The following is a 7,789-nucleotide window of genomic DNA, read 5'->3' as shown; positions in this document are numbered from 1 at the left end:
CATCCCTTCTGAAGGTCTTTAGAAATAATGGAAAAACCCTAAAGGTCAAGATTTAGCTTTGGGTTTAGCTACTTTTAAAGGTCTCTTAAGCACAATTAATACCAATCCTAGATGCTCTCACCTCCAGGAGCCACTCCTGCAGTGTTTACACCCATGGCGTAAGGAGGCACTTGAATCCATGAATCAGAAGGCATTTGGTCTCCTCTTGGTGCAGAGGGGCAACTGAACTAGATGAGCGCACCCAGACACACATCCCCAGTGACCGTGGCACTCGCTGTCTGAGGTTAGTCAGTGCTTGAGCCAGCCCAGGTCTTTCTTGTCCAAAATCCACCACTCGTACCCAGCTCCCAAGTATCCACCAGCATTCAGGGCCGGGAGGTCCCTGTCCCTGCAAAGACTGACAAAAATTCAGTACTGTCTTACTAGCAAAAAAATCAGCCACAGATTAAAACATCCCCTGGAGGATTAAAGAAAATTGTTTCAGGGTAGCAGCATTTGGGGTGGATTTTGAAAGCATTTTTTTCCACCCTGGGAAAAAAATTTAGGGCACAGTAGTGGGCAAATAGGATTTCTCTGGAATAAGCAGACTATGAACAACCTGAGGAAGAGTGGTAACACTGCATAATCAGAAGGAAAAAGCCCACGGGCAAGGGAAGCTTGGCTTAGCTGCCCCAGCCATCGGGCAGCTGCAGTAGCAGCTCAGCAGCAGCAGCCCAAGCCCTGTGTAACGACCTCGTGCCCATGCTGAAAGCTGTCCCTGGGACGTGTTCGTGCCTGAATTTCATCCTCCCATCAGCCGACGATGCACAGGCAAACCGTATTACCGGCGCATTGTCATCTCCATCCGACGAGCAGCTCCCGTGCGAAGTGTTGACACGTCTCCAAGAAACTCTGCAACCCAGATCATAATGAAAGATGTGTTTGTTTGTGTCTCATTCGAGTCCCTGTTTGTCCTCTCTAAAAACCACAGTGTAATTCAGCTCCAGGGCTGGCTCCGGCATGGCGACAGCACAAGAGCAGCGTGGGGGGTGCCCAAGACACCCCCACCCCCCCCCGCTCCCTTTACAAACATAACTCTGGACTGAGGTGATTGAACTGATTTTTTTAGTTGTATTTTTTTTTTCCTCTCCAGGCAAATAAAGCCTCTGCACAAACCAGTCTGACTCCAACTGGATTTGGCACTTACCAAAGGAACCGGAGAAACCGGTTGGTGATGGGGCAACCCCTCCACAACCACCACGGTCCTGGATGGGCACCTGTCCCGGCTCCCCACACCTGCAAAGGTGGCAGTGGCACCCACCCTGCCTCATCCACCCCTTCCCTATCTCTCTCCTTTTAATAAGGAATTTCAGCAGGTTTCCATGCAGGGCAATAACATCCCCACCACTGTATGTGGCAACAGGGCTCTCCTTCAAGCTTGGCCCAAAGCCTTTCTCCCTCATTCAAGTAGGATAACATGTTTATCACAGGAGCAGTCAGGACCAAGCAGGATTCAGCCTCATGGCTCCAGGATCCCACCTGGACAAGAGCCCACAGGGCTGATGGAAGCATCAGGACGGACCCATCAACCTCTCAGGGCAACCTGGAATTGGCAGCAGAGCTGCTGGGGTCAGCATCCCTTTGGCCCGAGCAGGATCCCACATCATCCCAGGCTCCAGGCTAAGGTACTGCCTCCTTCCCGAAGCAGGTTTCTCCAGGAGCCATGTGAGACGTGGCAGCCCCAAGAGGGATCCCCATTTCTGCACCCCCAACTTGCTAACGCTGCAGGGCAGGAGAACCGCCTCTGCGCTCCCTGAAGAGCGCGGCACACGCCGCTGCCTGCGAGCAACGCGCCGCTGTGGGTCCCGGCGGTGTGACCTGCTGCAAAAGAGACGGAGCAGGGAGCCTCACCCAGCACCCCACACACTGCTGTTACGGGGAGATCCCTCTAGTAGATTAGACGCACAAGTAGATCCTCATTACATGCGATATCCCACACATCCCAGCTCAGCATTTAGTTTCAAGTGGCCACCAGCTGCAGAGCGCAGAGCCAAAGCTCCGGCATCCCCGGTGCTGTAAGCCTAGCGTGGCCCCGCTCCCAGCAGGAGACAAGACCTCGGTGGTGTATTTTTCAATCCAGAGACTCATCACCACCTCACCCAGCCTCCTCCATAGCAGTTTTGTTCTGACATATGCATGAGTAATACCAGGAAAAAACACTCCAGTGAGACTCTGCCAGGCAGAGGAAGAGCCTCCGTGCCCCAATTTACCCCCACAATGGGGGGACACAGCAGCAAAAGCAGCACTGCTGCAACACACGCTTGCCCTGGTAATTAGTCCGGGCTGGGCAGCACATGCTCCCCAGCAAGAGCATAAAACACACACTCAGAAACAACCTTAAAGCTCTTACTGAACTTGGCTGTTGCCCCAAAACACCCAAGATGTGACTCCCTCAAAGCCAACTAACCACTCACTCCTGCTGTGGTGCTACTGCTACAGCCTCCGAGCCGCAGGAGATGCCCCTGGTTTTCAGAGAAGCCAGCCAAAGACAAAGCAGCTGAGTCAGCACCCAGCCCTGGGGAGAAAGCCCTGAGTCAGCTCTGCTGCGAGCAGGAGCCAACGCTCCTCTCCCCTCCTCTCCCTCCCAGCACTCCTGTCCTGGCAGCCTCATCCTTGCCCTGGCAGCCCGCACGCAGGGAGCACATGGGTGAGGCTTTGCAGCCTGGAGACCTCAAACACAGGAGCAGCCCATGGCTGTCCACAGCTCCAGGCCCGTCAATGCCATGCAAGGACCAAGGGGTCACCCGCAAACCTTCTGGAAAGGCTCACAGCTGCCTGCACTACCACCCCCACAGAGCAAGGCTGTGAAGGAGAGCTGTGAAGTGGGTTATATAGCACCCGTTTCCTACAGCAGCCTCAGCTCCACACACTTCAGCTGGGGACAGGAGGCAAATGCCATGAGGAGGCCCCAGCTAACCCTTTGCAGCCCCCTTTGGCAGCAGTCATTAGTGGTGCTCTCATTACTGGGCTTCATGACCATGAACAGGCAGACTCAACCATCCTATGAACTCCCTGACTGTCTCTTCAAAACCCCTCCTGTGGGCTGGGCCCCTTTGTGGCTTTGTGAATCCCCATCCATGCAAAGGCTGCTTGCCACAGCTTCCTCCAGATTATTGTATCTGGAAGTTTTGCATCTCCTCCCCTGCAGGGAACAACAAAAGGAATAAAATATGAGACATTTCTTTAAGCTAGGTGAGATGACTACTGAAAATTGCCTGTTCTTTTGTCCTCCCCTCTCCCCACTGCTCCCACTTAGATGTAGCTGGGTATCTCCATGGATGCTCCTATCCCAGAGGGCCAAGAAGAGTGTCTTCCCTTGGAAACTGCTGCTCGGCCTCAGCCCAGCTACACAATGCACTGCCCGCATCGCACCGTGAGTGAGCAGCCAGGTGCTGGCCGCAGCACCGAGCACGTACTGGTGCCAGTGCGTGCCACTGGCTGGTGTGCTCCCAGCCTGCCATGGCCACCCCCACCACCCACACTCAGCTGTGGCTTGCAGCCCGGGAGAACTGCCGAGGAGGGACACAAGGGAGCAGTTATACGTAGCCCCATTCCATATTTTCTGCCCAGCCTTGGCCAGAGATTTCCAAGTGTTGCTTGGGGCAAGATGCAGGCATTTGGGTGATGTTGATGTGCATGACACCCCAAAAAGAACTTCACAGGGTTGTTTTGTTTTCACTGCCACTAAGCTCCTTGCTGTTGGTAGGGAGGAAGAGAAGCAGGAGGAGGAGGAGGAGGAGGAGAGCGCTCACAGTTATTTGCAGGGTCTGTCCCTCTATGACTCTCAGTGAAGCTCTGAGACAAAGACTGATGGTGAAGGAGAAAGGATTGTCTGGAGAAGGCGCCGCCTTTGTTCCAGCACCCAGACCGCTGCACCACGTTCCTGCCCACCCACAGCCAGCCAGAGTAAGGCATCACTGAATTGTTTCTGTCAAGCTGGAAAGGAGAAACTTGATTTCTCCTCCCTCACGCCAGCAGCTCCATTCCTCCAGGCCTGAATCTTGCTGCTGTCAAGGCATTTCTGCACATTGTTTTGGCTCTGTATTGCTTCTAACCCCTCTCAGAGACTTGCACATGTCTTCCTGCTGATATTTTTCTGTTTTACTCGACAACCAATTTGGTTTTCAATTTGATATCTCCTGGAACAGCTGGTCCCAATATTGCTAACCTTATTTACCATTCAACCAGCATCTCTGACAAGCATCACTAGGAGACTTTTCCAGTTCCAGAAATAAGCATCATCTAATTAAGTTTGTGATGAGCAGAAGGAGAGCTCCTATCTCCCTCGGAGGTGTTGCACCACATCAGCTGGTCAGGCTTGAGGCTCATACAAGTCCCATCACACTTCAAAGGTGAGGTACGCAGGAAACACCTGCTGCATTGCACCACGACACGTCCTTGGGTGCACAGCCTCCTCCCCAGCTGGTGAACACTCCTGGGTGCTCAGAGGAGCTTGATACAAGAGCCAGATCACCTCTCCTGCCCTCTGCCAGGGTGACTCACTTCAAATCACATCGTTCCCTCTCTCATTTCAAGCAGCACAGGGCCAAGCCAGTCCCTCTCTGTACTGAAGAACACCGATGCTGGTGTTCAAGGTGCCAACAGCTTGGCTACTGTTTTGCTTGAGTATTGCCACAGCGTCCACCCCACAGCCCATATGTGTCCTTAGAGCAGGGAGAAGCTGTTGCTCAGAGGAGCAGACCACAATGTACCCTGACACAGTAGATAAATCAGGGCAGTTCCCTCCCCTGCAGAGCACAGGCTGATGATAAGGAGCTTCACAAAGGGGAAACAGCAGCAGTGGGTTGGTGCTAAAGCAACATCTGATGCTTCCCAGCATGGAAACTGGGATCACCAGCAGGAGTGGCACAGCAGAGCTGGGAGAAAGTGGCAGCAACAGAAAAGAGCTTGATGAAAAGCTGCCTACAAATGTCTCTGATCTTACTAGCCAGTTGGCCCGAGGGTGGGATGGGACATCACCCGGCGGGGCAGGCGGTGGGGCACACGCCTCCGTGCAGCGTGGCCGTGGCTCACATGCAAGAGGTAAAGTGTATCAGCATAGCTTGGAGAAAAATGGCCTGTTCTTCCTGACCAGGAAGCAAATAGGCGCTTTAATCAAGGTCCTCTGGTCTGGCTGGCAGCGCTCTCGCTCCCCTCCATGCCGGGTTCTGAGGTCATGGTGTTTGGAGAAGAGAGAGACGATCCTGTCTCTCCACAGGATGAAAGAGGGCAAAATTTCCCCCAGGCTGGCAGCATCTAATAGACATCAAACAGACCCGTGTAGACACCCACACGAGTTTCTCAACCTACCTATTTGTCACTGCAGCTCTGCACGCCTCTTGCCTAGGAGGTCACTTAGTTCACCAGTGGGCTCATTACTGATGCTTTATGGAAAAATCAGAGTAGAGGGTTACCATGGAAAGTGTTTTCACTAACAACCCAAACCACACGCTTGCCAGAGTTCGGATGCAAAAGCAGGGCAGATGACTTGTGCCTATTTATGGGTAGTGTTGCCCAACTGAAGGGGGGTCTAACGAAGGCAATTCAAGTTCATTAGTTCTGCTTTCTTAGGAATAGATAAGTCAGTCTGTTGCTTTTAAGAGGAATTCAATTATGTTAATTAGGTATCAAGAGGAAGCCCTTCATCTTCAGAGCTGCAAGAACAGCAATGCTTTGCAAGCAACAGCTCCACCTCTATCCTGGGTCACCTTCAGCCAAGCTTTTTCATTAGGTGGCAACAAGCATGTCCTCACATAATGTTGCATCAATGTCATTTGCTACTCTTTATTATAGAGTCGAGTCAGCACATGTGAGCAGACAGTAATTTTTAATCCACCCTTTCTAACCCCAACTCTGCTGCCAGATAGGTCAAGCTGTAATCATGTTTCAAAGGGAAACTGGATTTGGGAACTGGATTTTAGGACAGTGGGTGGAATCCCTCCATTAACCTCCCGCTGTACAAAGTGCACGCACGCCTAGCTCTTGAGAGACGTGGCACCAGGCCCCGCGGCCAGGAGTGAGTCCTGCAATTCCCGATGACTTGCTGGGGATGATGTGCATCGGCCAACCCGTGATGCTGCAGTGAGCAAGGCTCAAGGCAGGGACAAGGGCGGGGGACACAAAATGTTGCAGAGCAAGATCTTAATGCCACTTTGATTAAAGAACTGGGTTCTGAGCAAGGTTATTGCTCATCCAGCCACTCCCTCTGACGCTCTGTAATTGTAGGCGTGCAAGCACCACCAGTGCGACGGACACGCAGCAACTCCAGAGCACTCCAACGCTGCATCTCGGCAGTTTGTTGTGGAGCCAAGGCAGAGCAAAAATCAGCAGGGCAAGGTTTCCTCTCCTGCCAAGGATTTCCAGGGAGCTCACAGGACACAGGCACCTTCTCCGGAGACAGCAATTCAGCAGGGAACAGGGCCAGTACCGGTGGAGGTGGGGGAAGTCACAGCCCTGCTCCTCCTTGGGTAGGCAAACAAGACACTGGAGTAAAGGCACCAGTTCAGTGCTTGGCTCCAAGTGTGGTTCAAAGGGTGTTTAAAAAAAAAAAAAAAAAAGGTCTACAAACAATTTAAACTGCCATAAAAATCAAACTGCAGCCAAAGCTGGAACTCTTTTGCTAGCACTGTCCTCACAAATACTGGCTGCACATTTAATTCGGCCTCTTCCCCTCGCTCCCGCAGCCTCGCATCGGAAGAGGAGAGTGGGCAGGTTGGAGACAATTCCAGGAACATGTTGTTCTCCCTTCCTCATCCTGCCAGCAGTCACTCTGCACTGGAAAAAGCTCATGAAACACAACAGGAGAGGAGAGGTTAGGTACAGGGCTTCTGAAACGCCCCCTCAGATGTACTCGGGAGTTATCTCAGTGCTAAATCACACAATAATTTTTAAAAGCCTACAAAAGGCTGGGCTGAGATCCCTGGAAGGGGAAGCAATGCTTCAGGAGAGGGGTAGGGGCAGGCTGAAGACAAAGTGTGAACCATTTCCTCCTTCCACCGGTCCTGGCCCATTTCTCTTAAAACTCAATTAGGATGGGGGGAACCCTGAACCACACAGAATAGGATGCTGGGTTTGGTGCTTTGCTTACAGGAGGCTGGAAGGCAGCCTGGGTCAAAGCAGCAGACAGACGGGCACTAAATGGGGTTTAGAGGTCTTTGGAGAAGTAGTCACAGGCTCCTGGAGTCTCTTAGGATCATCTTAGCACAGCTAAAAGAAACTCCCCTTCTCCAACAAGCCCACAGAATGAATCTTGCTGAGAGAAGTCTGCAGAAATACTTTCCGAGGGATTTTGGTTCCACTTCAGGCCAGTATTTTGGTACAACCCTGAATTTTTACCGCTGATAAGTCTTGTGGGACATCTCTGTCCCATCCATCTTAGAACTTCCTGGATCCACCCGATGTCCGAGTTGCTCCACGCACCGTCCCCAAGCCTCAGAAACAATTACATGCAGGAGGTGTGAAGGATGATGCAAAAAGAGTCACTAAGTGGAAACTTTTTATTTTAAGAACCTGATGGCCTAAATGAAAAGTTGAGGCAGTAGAAAGTGCTGAAGAACGAACACGAGCAAGAGGTTAAAAATCCTTGCGAAAGTGCCATTAAAGTGATGCTCTGCAGGTTAAGGGGAACGATGTGACTGAACAAGTGGGGAGAGCTCCCGTACCTCCCACGGGACGCTGCCTGCAGAAGTGGCCCACACTGCTTAAAGCGCTTGTTTTTCACAAGGTGGCCTGAGCCTGGCCGCCGTGTGCC

Source organism: Balearica regulorum, chromosome 18 (assembly GCF_011004875.1).
Source record: "Balearica regulorum gibbericeps isolate bBalReg1 chromosome 18, bBalReg1.pri, whole genome shotgun sequence".
Lineage (NCBI taxonomy): Eukaryota > Metazoa > Chordata > Aves > Gruiformes > Gruidae > Balearica > Balearica regulorum.
Note: the sequence above shows the minus strand (reverse complement) of the source record.